Genomic DNA, 14,302 nt, shown 5'->3' with positions numbered 1-14,302 from the left:
AGTACTGTTGGTCACCACATCAGGGTTGCTATAATATTTTATTCTTTGGTCTCTTTTTACCCACCAAACCTGTCCAAAGGAAAATTTATTACATGACTTATTTTCTTTCAGTGTAACCTGGAGATTTGCAAAAAATTGGGAATACAATGTGGTTTCACCTGCCCACACCACCCATAAACCAATCGAGCGGCTGAAAACACAAACAAATCCATTAAAAGGTAATCTTAGGGCTGGGAAAACTGTGTTATAGCCAAAAATAATATAAATCTATAAACCTATTATAACCTATTATAATAAAGCAAATAGTCAAACCATTAGAAACCCATAAGAGAATATATATAGGCAAGTAAGCAGACTAGCCCTATAGGCTACAATACCCCATATCCATCACAACTTTCTACCCCTGGACTAGGATATAGGGAAAGGTAAGAGGTAGCAAATTGTGCTGGGAATGTCCTCATGCATCAAAATTTACCAGCCCTGGACCAAAGGATGGAGAAAGGCATAGGTGGGAAAACTATGACAGATGAACCACATCCATCACGGTTTGTTACCTCTGGACCAGAAAATGGGGAAAGGTGACAGATTCCAAATTATGGTGGGAATAGGGTGACCAGACAGCAAGTGTGAAAAATCAGGATGGGGGTGGGGGGTAATAGGAGCCTATATAAGAAAAAGACCCAAAAATTGGGACTGTCCCTATAAAATCGGGACATCTGGTCATCCTAGGTGAGAATGCCTCCATCCATCACAACTTACTGCCCTTGGACTGTAGGATGGGGAAAGTCAAAAGCAGCAAGTTGTGACAAGGCAGCAAAGGAGAGGATGTTAATAACTGCTACCAGTAGCAAATTGTGCAGGCAAAGTTACACTGGCAGGGTGAGGAGCAGCAGGTAGCACTGAGGGGGAAGGAGGGTGAACTGGAGGGTTTTTCCCTACAGCCCAGTGACAGGTTAATTTGACCTACAAATAACCAGAGGAATCTGGTGGCATACCACTGACAACTCCATGGCCCAAACTAGGGGAGCAGACCTTGCAGCTCAACCCTCTGCTAGCAGGCAGTGAACATGCTGTGGAGAAAAGAGATCACTGTTTACAAACTGCTCCCTGGATCAATCTCTTACCAGAGTGAATTCCACCAGAGTCAGTGTCACCGGGAAACATTTCCCTGACTCTCTGGATTCTGGGCAGCTTCTGTAGGACAAGGAAGCCATCACCCCCACATCCTGGTGTGACATTCTATACCTTGGGGGAGCATCCTGTAACCCCCATATTCCTCATTTTTATATCATTGTGATCTGACATATAAAGCATGCCTTGTAAGGTATCAGGGGAAAGGCTATGATCTTGCTGAAAGTCATTTTTCTATCTAAATATGTATATCATTAATGCCTATGAAGTTACGAGAGTTGTCTTGTATGGTTGTCACTAAAACATGCTGTGGATTTGGGAGGTGCCCAGATACTGGCTCTACAGAGACAATGACAAGGGAGGTAACCAACACCCGCGTGGGTGCTGTTGAACAGACTTCACCAGCCCTTGTCCAGCAAGGGAGCTGCAATTCAATGACTCACCTGCATGAGGCCACACCAGGGGAATTGCTCAACCTTGCTTAGGGACTCAGCAATGCCCACCAGATATGCCTGGACTTATGCTCCCCAAGCACATGGAACTGAGGGTATAAAACAGAACACAGTGGCCACATGATGCTTGGCCTTTCTCCTTCACCCACCTACTCTGCAAGCAACCAGGACACTGAGAAAACTGAAGATTCCAACTGAGGGGACTGGCCCAGATTTCAAGGGTGAAATCTGTGTACTGTGGACTGCAATATCCAGTGGGGTGAGAAAAACTGCTTGATCTAGTTGTTGCCCAATCTAATAGAGTTGAGAGTTTAGACTGCGTGTTTATATTTTATTTTATTTTGGTAACTACTCTGACTTTTTGCCTAACACTTATAGTCACTTAAATTCTATCTTTATAGTTAATAAACTTTTTTTACTGTTTATCTTTACCAGTGAGTTTGTATGAAGTGTGTGTGGTAAACCTGCTCAGGTTTTACAAAGGCTGGTGTAAGTCCACTTTCCATTGATGAAGTGGTGAACAAATTAATAAATAAATAAACTGCTCATCTTGAGCAGTGCAGGGCAGTATATTCCTGGAGTACAGTGCTGGGAGCAGGGGGAATCTAGGTGGTGCCTTTCTGTGTGATTCCTGAGTGGCTCTGGGAGCATTCATGCAATGTAGCTGGGTGTGGGGGTACATATGCGGTTGTGCTGAGTGACAACAGCGCCTGGAGGAGTTTGCTGCTGGTCACTAGCAAGGCATTGTGAGAGACAGCCCAGGCTGGAGAGAGTTCTGGGAGCACAGCAGTCCCACAGTCCCAGGCTGCACCCCGGGGATCCCGTCACACCCGGTTAATACTGGGAACTCTTGGGAAAAATCCAAAGATTTCATAGACGTCCAATCTGGATGTCTCCTCTCTGTCCACCCATTGACATGGTGCCTTCTATACATAATGCCTCCTTAATGCTGAGAGGAGCTGCCTGGGCCTAGGGAATGCGGTTCTCCAGAGAGGGAGGGTCTTTTTTATCTTAATTTTTATTTAAAAAATACATAACTATCCCATCTGCCTTGGCCCTTTTAAATCACCGCCCCCCCCGTGGGCAATTGACCCCTTCCCCCCCATATCGGTGGGCCTGGAGGTGACAATACAATAAATAATAACAATAACAGCCAGACCGACACAGGCCAAACCCAGTGCTCTGGCTCTCGCTAGGACCCAGGAGGCGCCGGGCGGAGCGATTCCCGGGGTCACTCAGTCTGGCAGCAGGAAGTGAATTGCAGTCGCTGCAGTGACTCTGTTGCGGTGCAACCCACGCTCCTTGCAAGACCCCAGAGCCTCGGCTGCTGCCGCTGGGGACCCCAGAGCCCTGGCTGCAGGCGGGGGAAGTTTCCTATCGAGGGAGGAACATTCCCACTGCTCCCTGAGAGACTCTCCCAGTGCAGAGACCCCAGCCTGTCCCGTGCCATCCTTACTGGGACCCAGAGCCCTGCTCCCAGGCAGTGCCCCACGTGGAGAGAAGGTGAGACCTGCCCCCCTCCCCAGGGAGAGACGCTCCCGTTTGCAGCCTGTCTGCAGGGGCAGGGGGATGCCCCAGGCTGCTCCCAGCTGGAGTGGCTGCGGTTCCCTGCATTGGGCAGAGGAAAGCTGGCTCCCAGCTCCCATGTTTGCAGTGAATGGGAGGGATGTGGGGTGGGACAGCGACATGTGAGGAGCGGGGGTGGGGAGGGGTGGGGGGAAGCTGGAAGAGGGGAAGCTGGAAGGGGGCTGAAGAGGGGCAGGGGGCTCTGAGAGCCAGAGGGCATTGAGGGGTGAACAGGGATGTAGGAGGGGGGTGGACAGGGATGTGGGGGGGTTGGGACCATGGTGATATGGGGCTGCAGAAGGGAGGCTGAGGGAATATACAGGAATCTGGGGGGGGCAGAGGGAGAATTCTGGGGTTCAGGGGAACACAGCTGGAATAGAGGGAAACTGAGTGAGGGGATAAAGAGAAGGAAAGGGGGGGCTGTGGGGAGAGGTGACTGTGGGGAAGCTGGAGGGAGAATATGAGAGCAAGTGGAGACCAGCTGGGGAAGGGAGAGTCAGAGGATAGGAGAAGGGAGGGGGATGGTGAGAGATACAATAGCAGCTCCCCCAGCCCATGGGATACGAGAGGGAGAAGGGGCTGCCGCACCCAGCAGTGAGTGAGGAATCTTCCCCCCTAGAAATGGTAAAACATGCATGGGGGGGGGGGGTGCAGCAGACTTCCCCCTAAGGCAGGCCTGCACAACTCATAAAGCCGCAAGGGCCATATTACTCCAAAGAAAACAGCTGAGGGCCGACCCCCCCCCCCCAGCGCTGCCGAAACACACACACCCAGCACCGCCAAAACACACCACCACCACCCCCAGCGCTGCCCACCCCGCGGAAACAAACCCTCCTCCTCCAGTGCTGCCCCGCCGAAAAGGAAGGTTGGGGGAAGGGGTGATACTTTATTAAGAATTTTTCAATTAAAGCAAACAATTTTTTAAATTATTTTAATTTTTTTTATGAATAATGGAAAAATGAAAAACACTTGTTCCGTTGAAAGAAAACATTTGAACTTTTATATGACTTTGTATTGAACCTTGGTAATATGTTATAGCGGGCCCCTAAGGTAGTATAATTAAGGTAAAATAAAAATGTCTTTTTGCTAGAAGTAGAATAAGATCTTCCCCCCAACTTTGTAATCAATTGCCCTGTTGAATGAATGAGGAAGGCGTGGAAGGCAGGCACCTCCAGACAGCTGCAACCCTTGGAGAGGGGATGGGAGCCAGACCAAGGACAATCAAACTTGTCGGGTGGGATGATTAGAGAAGAGCAGTTAGAAGCAAGCACCTTCCTTTGGGAACACCCTCTTTGCAGCATTGGGACAACCCCCAGCCCAGAGAAAAGCAGCAAAAAGGCCCAATTTTTATGAGACAAGATCAATAGAACAGGTCAGCCACGACTCGCCGCTTGCCTCCTCACCCCCTCACCCAAGTATAACCCCACCACTGCCCACCCGATTGCCTCCTCAGCCCCCCTCCCTCACTGCCGGCTCACCTGCCCCCGTGCCACTGCCTGCCCTCTCACCATCACCACCTCATTTCCCCCCTGCCCCCGCACAGCTTGCCTACTCACCGCTCGCTCGCCTCCTCAGCCCCCCTCCCCCCGCCGCCAGTTCACCTGCCCACCGCTGGCCTCTTACCTTCTGCCGCTGCCCCTACCCCCTGCCGCTGGCTCACCCTTACTTCCCAGCCGGCCGACCATTGGCTTGCCCCACCCTGCCGCTTGCCTACTCACCCCCCACGGGCCTAGGGTGACCAGATGTCCCGATTTTGTAGGGACAGTCCCGATTTTTGGGTCTTTTTCTTATATAGGCGCCTATTACCCCCACCCCCGTCCCGATTTTTCACACTTGCTGTCTGGTCACCCTACACGGGCCACACAGTGAGCCCACGTGGGTCACATGTGGGCCGTATGTTGTGCAGGTCTGCCCTAAGGGCTCAGAATTTACATGGCAAATGTTCCCGCTTCCGCCCCTATTTGCGCACACATTTGCTCCTAATTTAGGGCATTTCTTCACTATTGACTGGATCAACGGAGCAGCGATCAATTCAGCAGGGGGTTGATTTATCGTGTCTAGTACACGATAAATCGATCGGCGATCGCTCTCCCATCGAATCCAGGAGAAGCGCAAGGGAAATTGATGGGAGAGTGTCTCCCATCAATACACCACAGGGAAGACACCGCAGTAAGCAGATCTAAGTACCTCAACTTCAGCTACGGTATTCATGTAGCTGAAGTTGCCGATCTCCCATGGTAGTGACCGGCCCTTATCTTTGGGTTTTTTTTAAGACAATCTCATTATTTGGGGGGTCTGACTCCTCAGTGATAAATGTTTGGGGCTGACAGGACTAAACAGGGTCCTGCTCTGATTTCTGTGTCAAAGCAGAGTCACTGCTGGGAACAGCAGGCAAGGAATTCATCTGGTATTTGTTTTGGTTTCATTCAGGTTCAGTTTCATTCAATAGGTTCAGTTTCATTTCTGGTTCAAGCGACCCAAAGAAACAAAAATAGAAGTTCAGTTACTGGTTTAAATCCTATTTCAATCTTAGTGAAGGTAAATCCAAGAAAGAGCTGCAACTTAAAATGGAAACTGTGATTTTTGATTATTTATTTATTTTGTAACTTTAACTTTACATGAGTTTTCCTAGTGTTTTTGTGTTGTCAAATATACATGATTATTTTTCCTAAATAATCTGTTTGAGAAACCTAAAAAAAATATTGGAGGTGGGTATCAGAGAGTGCCTGGAGGAGGTTGGGAGGGGGCCTGCAGGTGGCTTCAGTGGGGAAGGCAGCTTGGAGCATGAACCCTGCCTCAAGTGGGACAACTGGAGGGAGGAGCTGCCCCAGGGGTTGGGAGGGTGGGCGGAGGCCTGTCTATGGGGAGAAGGTTGGGGAGCCATTACCTTTGCCCTGCGACTTGAAGAGTTATGAACTTCAGGGTCCAGGGAGCCTCCCCAAGGGGGCATCTCAGAGGTGGCTCATCTACCTCTGGCCCCCCTTCTGCCTCCCATGGTGTGCAGGCAGCTCCCAAGCTTCCCCTCTCCCTCCCTGCTCTTGTGGTCTGGTCCCCTTTCTCTTCTCATTCTCTTTTCGCTGTCCTCGGGCAGGTCATTCTGGGAGCCATCACCAGCCCATTGGCTAGTTTGTTGTCTTCTCTTAAATGAAAATAAGATCACTATAGGTTTTTGTTTTTGTTTTTTTTAAATAATGAGCTTAAAAATGCCAAATCTTTATTTTAGCTGGTAACACCACCCTTCCCCCATTCCCCCTTTTTTTTTTTGGTTCAGTTCCATTGAGGTTCAGTTGGTAAAACAAATTTAAGGTTGAGATTCAGTTCCAGTTAATGTACAAAATACCGGTTTGAACTGGGTCTCCGATTCCACTATGAGTCCAGATGGGCAAGTGAAATCAATATCGACCTGACTGTCCCTGGGGCTGCAGGGGCAGCACAGGGCGGCTCGGTTATTAGCTGCCCCCACGAGAGGGCTCTGGTAATTGCTAAGGCCAAAGAGGCCGGTGTCAGTCTCTCTCTCTGTGCTCAGGATACTGGAACCCTAGAGCCAGCTGGGCTTCCTGGGGCACATGATGCTGCCTCGATTGTGATCTGGAAGTCCACACTGAGCAGCTGCTGCTCCCCAGCGGGGTCTGTGCTGGGACAGACTATCACTAAAGCCCCTCTGTGTCCAGCTGAGGGGGGACTTTCTCCTGTGGCTGGAACTAGCCCCCTAGGGCAGCCCTGGACTCTGCTGGCATCAACTCCTGAGCCAGAGACTACAGGTGATGAGAGACCTATAGGCAGGAAAGTGACTCTGCAGAAATGGCTCCTGCTTTGCCCCATCTCTGCTTCCGGGTGTCTGCTGTCCCCGACACACCCAGAGCTGTTGCCCCCAACACACCCAGGCGCACACTCCTGTTAGCGGTGACAGTAGCTATTGGAGAGGAAACGCCCACAGGAATGGCAGGACAGTAACCAGTTCTTCCATGCAGAAGGGAGACAGGAGAGACTGGCAGGGGCAGCAGGAGCAATCAGTGGGGAGGGAAGTTCCCAGCTTCTAACCCTGCCCAACTCCATTCCCTGCAGCATCCCGGGGCAGATTGACTTTCCTGGGGAGAAGGGGAGGAGCAGGGAGAGGAAACGCCAGTTCCTGCCTCTGCCTGGTCCCCGCGCTGCTGGGGGAATGTGCTGCCCTGGGGACAGTGTCAGGAGGGATCCCCCAAGCAGCACCTTTGATTCTGCTCTTTTCTAGCATTTGGCTCACAGACTGTGTTCCTGGGAGGATTTAAAAGTGTCTTGTGGGTTTAGTCCGGGGGGAGGGGAGGGAGATCAGGGGGATCAGGTCCTTGTTGTAATAACGTAACAGGGTTTTCTCAGCATGGCAGAGTCTAGAGCAGTGATTCTCAAACTACTGTACTGGTGACCCCTTTCACACAGCAAGCCTCTGAGTGCGACCCGCCCTTATACATTAAAATCACTTGTTTATATATTTAACACCATTATACATGCTGGAAGCAAAGCGGGGTTTGCGGTGGAGGCTGACAGCTCATGATCCCACATGTAATAACCTCGCAACCCCCTGAGGGGTCCCGACCCCCAGTTTGAGAACCCCTGGTCTAGAGTGTCTGTCTGCAGGGAAAGAGCTTGGGGAGAATTGGAGTGTGAAAGGGACTAATGCTAATTTAGAAACCTCCCCAATTGCCCTTCTCACCCTGACAGGCTGCAGAATAACAACCCTGTTTTGTTCCAGATCATCCCATCGTCCTAGGGGACAGGGAAGGGAAATGGCTATGGTGGATCCAGCTCAGGTAGGGGATTTTGGGGGGAGCTGGTGGGGAGGGTTGCTGTAGAGGGGGAGGGGCAGGAAACAAACAGGGTGAGGCAGGGAGATGGACAGGGTGTGTTAAACCTGCTGGGACATGCTCAGCTTAGGACCTGATTTATTAACAGGCCCATTGGCGGGGTGAACATTCCCCCATTTCTGAAACAGGAAACAACCCCCTGGACAGGGCTGGGAAAACAGACCAGAGTGCTGGAGCCTGAACCCACTAGGCAGAGACTGCTGAGAAATACAAAGGAAGGTGCTGGGATTCCTGACCCTGTTCCCTGCGCAGAACTCTGCTTCCCACATCAGCCTGTGCCTAGTAGATGGGTGATAAATGAGAAGATCCCGCACTTCCCCATCTGCTGGGAGGTACAAGGGGCTCTTGCCTTCTCTCTGTTCCCCGGAGCCTCCTGGCCACTCTGAGCAAGGTGGTGGTGGGATTCTGCTCCACTGGCCCTCCCAGAGCTGTCCTATTTTTGGGCTTCTTTCCCCATGAATGGTGGGATTGTGGCTGGGGCACCAGGCACTGAGTGGGGAGCACCTGTTGTTTCAGATGCCGGTGACCTTCGAGGAGGTGGCTGTGTATTTCACCGAGGGGCAGGGGGCTCTGCTGGACCCTGGTCAGAGAGCCCTCTACAGGGATGTCATGCAGGAGAATTATGAGACTGTGACCTCGCTGGGTAAGGATTCCTGTCCCCTCAGCTATTGAAGCCCTGGGGCCTGCATTTCTGCACCTGGTCAGGTTCTTCCCTGGTCAGTTAGATTAGAGGGAAATGGGTCACATAGTCCACAGCTCCAGGGTTAGAGAACCATTCACCTCCAAACCCCCTCCAATGGGATAAGGGAGTCATGGAGCTAATGGACATGCTAATTCATCTCCATCCCTCCAGCTGTCATGGGGGCAGAAGCAGAGTATTATCCTCTCTGCATTAATGCTCACTTCAAACAGGTTCTCTGTGTACTTTCCTTCATGGGACTAGCTCCATGTGTGGGGAGGGCTCTGAGGTTTAAACAGAGGCAAGGGGTTAATGTCAGAGCTGCATGTGCCTCAGCAAGTCCCCCAGAGCACACAGCCCCTGAAAACTCCCAGTGAGGGTGTGACAACTCCCCTCCCCACCAGACATCGCCCAATTCCAAGGGGGTTCAGTGATCATGTTCCCATCTGTTCAGATCCCACAACCCCCCAGCAAATAATGGGGTCAAGTTAAACTCGAGATGTGCCCTTTGTGACAAATACTCCACCAATACTCTGTGCACTCTGCTCATGCCTGATTTCACCCCCTGAGCAGGACTTCTCATTCCCAAACCTGACCTGGTCGCCCAGCTGGAAGCAGGGGGAGAGCCATGGGTCCCGGATCTCCAAGCCTCTGAGGAAAGGAAGGTCCGAAGACACACTCACACAGGTGAGGAGCCAGTGATACTGACACAGAAACTGGCAAATGAAGGAAAAAGCTGAAAATCTCCAAAATGTGCTATGAGCAATGACTCCTGCCTGGATTCTCTCCCCCAGCAGGTGACCAGACAAAGAGTGAGAATGAGGAGGAGACTCCACAGCAGGAAGGTCCTGAGCAGGTGGAAATGCAGGGAACCATTTTGAGATCTGACAGTAATTTTACCCAGTGCTTGGAACAGAGAACAGCCTGGAGTAATTGGCGCAGGTCAGAGAGGAAACTGGGAAACAACCCAAGGGAGAAAGTGGATGAATCTATTGAATGTGGGAGAGGAGGCAATGGTCCCAAGGAAACCACAGCCCAGCAGACCAATCACACAAAAAAGAGATCCTATAAATGCTTGGACTGTGGGAAAAGCTTCAGTTGGCTGTCTGGCTTTATAAAGCATGGGAGAATTCACACAGGAGAGAAACCCTATGAATGCTTGAAGTGTAGGAAAACTTTTAGTCAGCACTCAGGCCTTGCTAGCCATGGAAGAATCCACACGGGAGAGCGTCCCTATAAATGCCTTGAGTGTGGGAAAAGCTTCAGTCAGCTCTCAGGCCTTATTTGCCACAGGAGAATCCACACGGGAGAGAGGCCATATAAATGCTTTGATTGTGGGAAAAGCTTCAGTGCACCATCAGCCCTTATTGTACATCAGAGAATCCACACTGGAGAGAAACCTTACAAATGCTTGGACTGTGGGAAAAGTTTCAGTCAGAGTTCTGGTCTTACTAGCCATGGGAAAATCCACACAGGAGAGCGACCATATAAATGCCTTGAGTGTGGGAAAAGTTTCAGTGCACCATCAGCCCTTATTATACATCAGAAAACACACATGGGGGAGGAATCTTTAAAATGCTTGGACTGTGGGAAAAGTTTCAGTCAACGCTCAAGCCTTATTAAACATGGGAGAATCCACAAGGGAGAGAAACCCTTTACATGTTTGAACTGTGGGAAAAGTTTCAGTGAGAGCTCAAGCCTTATTAAGCATGGGAGAATCCACACGGGAGAGAAACCTTATAAATGCTTGGACTGTGGGAAAAGTTTCAGTCAGAGCTCTGGCCTTATTAGCCATGGGAAAATCCACACAGGAGAGGGACCATATAAATGCCTTGAGTGTGGGAAAAGTTTCAGTGCACCATCAACCCTTATTATACATCAGAGAACCCACACGGGGGAGAAACCTTATAAATGCTTGGACTGTGGGAAAAGTTTTAGTCGGACCTCAGGCCTTATTAGCCATGAAAGAATCCACACAGGAGAGAAACCCTTTAAATGTTTGGACTGTGGGAACAGTTTCAGTCAGCGCTCAAGCCTTATTAAACATGGGAGAATCCACACGGGAGAGAAACCCTTTAAATGCTTGGACTGTGGGAACAGTTTCAGACAGCGCGTAAGCCTTATTATGCATGGGAGAATCCACACGGGAGAGAAACCCTTTACATGCTTGGACTGTGGGAAAAGTTTCAGTCAGCGCTCAAGCCTTATTAAGCATGGGAGAATCCACACGAGGGAAACCCCATAAATGCTTGGATGAAGGGAAAAGCTTCAGTCCCAGCTCATAACTTCATAAACGTCTGAGAATCCACATGGGACAGAATCTATAAATGCTTTGACTGTGGGAAAAGTTTCATTTGAAGATCAAACCTTGCTTGACATCAGACAGTCCACACAAGAGGGAGAACCCATAAATGCTTGGATTGTGGGAAAAGCTTCAATAACTGCAGGAAAAGATTCAGTGTGAGCTTACACATTATTCCTCATCAGATAATTCACAGAAGAAAGAGCTTGAATTGGGGGAAGCTTCATTTGGTGCCCACAGGGCATCAAGCATCAGCAAATCCACACAGGGAAGAGCCTCTCGGATGTCCTTAGCACGAAAAATGCTTAGTTGGAGCTAACACCACATTGGACAGCAGAGACTCCTCCACAAAGGAGAGAAATTCTCTCAGTGCCCTGACTAGGGCTAGCCATAGTGAAAACTCCATTTCCTAATTCCCACGCACAGCAGTGGCATTTGGCTCTCAAGTTTCCAACTGCCCGTCTCTAGGGGCAGGTTCCAGCGGCAGCTGATCAGTGACCTTCTGGCTTTGCCTGGTCTAAGCAAACCCCAGGCAGAGGAGGAGAAGTCCCGATCAGCCCCATCTCCCTGCTGCAGCCCTGGCTGCTGAACTGATGGGCCTTCCTGCCTCCTGGTAACCTGCTGGGGGAAGGGAGAGAGAAACTGCTTGTGACACTACACCCCATATTCTTCACAGTACTATTACTATGATATTATTATGGCATAATTATGATGCATTTTGCACAAGAGGGGTCATGTAAGATGTCATTGGAAAAGTTCTGATTTGCTGAATATGAATATCCTATTTGTATGCATGTATCGTTTTGGTATCTGAAGTTATGAATCATGACTATGGCCTTGTCTACACTGGCACTTTACAGCGCTGAAACTTTCTCGCTCAGGAGTGTGAAAAAAACTCCCCCTTGAGCGATGCAAGTTTCAGCGCTCTAAAGTGCCAGTGTAGTGTGGCACCAGGGCTGGGAGCCAGGCTCCCAGTGCTGTTAGCTGCCCCTCGTGGGGGTAGTTTTTTTAGAGTGCTGGAAGAGCCGCAGCAGATGTTAGTGTAGACAAAGCCTTTGTATCTTCATTTCAAATGTAGTTACACCTGGGTGACATCCACTAGGCAAGATGCTCCCAGTCTAGACAGGTGGTTAGGAAGGGCCTATACTAGGTAATGAGCCATCGGGGGAAACAATAGGCCTTAAGAGAATCTCATCCCCCACCTGGTGAGCCTTCCTGAGTACGCTCCAGACAGCCTATGAGTAATGGGTGCTATGACTCAGCAAGGTATGCAAGGGCATGTGACCAGACCACATGACACTGATCTCAGTTTTGGGTACCTATGTTTTTCCACAAACTGGTCTGGGAACCAAGGTTGAAAGAAAGGGTTTTTGCCATATGGAACAGCTATGTAAGGGAGTGACATCATTGGTTGTTGTTCACTCTCCCACTGCTGAACACCTGCTGAAAGAAGCTCCAAAAGAAAATGACTTGGAACAGGGGTAAGGAGCCCAAGCTGCAAAGCAAGTGCAGCTTGTGTCTTCAGCATCTGCAAGCCTGCTTGTATCATCAGTCAGGATGAAAAATTGTTAATTCATATCCCATCTTTCTAGTCTTTTAGGCTTAGTTTGTGGTTTTGTTTGTTTACTAGATAATCTGCTTTGAGCTGTTTGATATCACTTATAATCACTTCACTTCAATTTTTCTGTAGTTAATAATCTTGTTTTATGTTTTAATCTGAAACAGTTTGCTTCTGAGTAAAGTGTCAGGGGAAAATCTGAGGCCAGAACTTGGGAAAGGAGGATAAGGGAACAGATGGACACACACATGCACAGAATTTTTCTGATTATCATCTCCCTGACCCTCACCCCAGTTACTAGGTCAGTCTGTGCAGTCAGGTGATAATGGTGATGTCACCAGTCCTTGATGTGGTCTTTCAAGGGGGTCTCTACTACCCCCAATTGGCTTTTTTCAGTTGGCCCCTAGGATCTAATTAGACCTAGCAGTCTATAGAGACAACCCAAGATAGAGAGGACGTCACTGTTTCTGCCCATGCCTATCCACCCTCTCTGTGCTCTCTCCTTTTATAGCTGGTTTTGTCTCCCTTACTGGTTGCAGCTGTGGGAGCCTGCCTCTGTTATTGGCAGTAGAGGTAGCTGTGTGGGGATGTGGTCAGGCTGCTTGCTTGCAGGCAGGAGGGGCTCCCCTCCTCCTAAAAACCTTTGCTCAGGATGGGGTTTGTAGATTTCCCTTTACAAGTAGACAGGAGTGAAAGTGCATCATTTTTCAGGCCTGCTCTAAAATGCTGTCTCTGAATAACCAGCTGCTTTCTGTGCTCACATATTGGACACAGCTGCCCAGACCCCCATCTCCCTCCAGTTCTGCTTGCATTCCCTAGACTGGCTTCTCCACTAGGGATCCCCTGTTTGTAATCAGGTCCCTGTGGAGGAAGGGATGAGGAAACAGAAACACAAATCTCTTTCCCTCACCCACAATCGGTCAGTCCCGGCTCCTTTTCTGGTGGGGAACTAAAGTAAAACCGGCCCATCAGGGCTGTGAGCAGGAAATCGCCTCCCCACCAGCATACAGAAGCTGAATGTCCATGTGATAGGGGTTCAGGGGCCAGGTTGGAATGTGCTGGAATCTCAGTCTGGGCCATAGTGGGGCAGATGATCCCATCTCACACCCAGCAAGGCACGCACTGATTTTCTCCCTTTTTGTCAGCCCCAGCAGAGAGACCAGGGACTCATTGGCCCACAGAGACCAAGCTCCTGTCCCCTGGGTGAGGGCTGGGGCCCAATGGCTGAGGGCAGCGGGAGTGAGGGGATCTTGCATTAGGGGTCCTGCACTGCACAGGGTGTGGGATAAACAGAGAGCTCTAGGGGTGCCTGGTTCAATGCTGCAAGCTGACCTTGTGCTTGCCAAGAGGGCAGCAGTCACGCCTGTTCTTAGCCTGGCAGCTACTGCTTCTGTTTCCCTGCACAGTCTCCCCAGCTCTCGTGGACTCCTGGCTCTTTGCAGATGGTAGCAGGTGTGTGGGGAGCTGGCCCAGGGGCTCCTGTGCTGTACAGGGGGTGGGCTAACCAGAGAACTCCAGGCCCCAAGGCTCTCAGGCCACTTGTCCAGTCTGGCTGCAGGAGGAGATCTGGGGACAGACAGAGGGGGCCTGGGTGACCCTGGGGAGCAGCCACATGGGACCAGAAATGGAACTCCAGCTGTGGTGAGAATGGAGCATTTGCCAGGGATGTGGGTAGTTACAGGGGCTGCCGTATAGCTGGTACAGTGATGCAGCTATTTAATGCATTGCACTGAGGAATTCATACATTCTTGCAGCTGGATGGTGTGAGCTGAA

General features: G+C 50.3%; 1 pseudogene; it reads left to right on the top strand.

The window, feature by feature from the left end:
- Positions 1-2,875: 2,875 nt before the first annotated feature.
- On the top strand, positions 2,876-13,520 carry LOC128848266 (zinc finger protein 436-like; annotated as a pseudogene).
- Positions 13,521-14,302: the final 782 nt, after the last annotated feature.

This window comes from Malaclemys terrapin, chromosome 13 (genome assembly GCF_027887155.1).
Source record: "Malaclemys terrapin pileata isolate rMalTer1 chromosome 13, rMalTer1.hap1, whole genome shotgun sequence".
In the NCBI taxonomy this organism is placed as follows: Eukaryota; Metazoa; Chordata; order Testudines; family Emydidae; genus Malaclemys; species Malaclemys terrapin.
The sequence above is the reverse complement of the archived record's forward strand: the minus strand, read 5'-3'. Positions and strand labels throughout refer to the sequence as shown.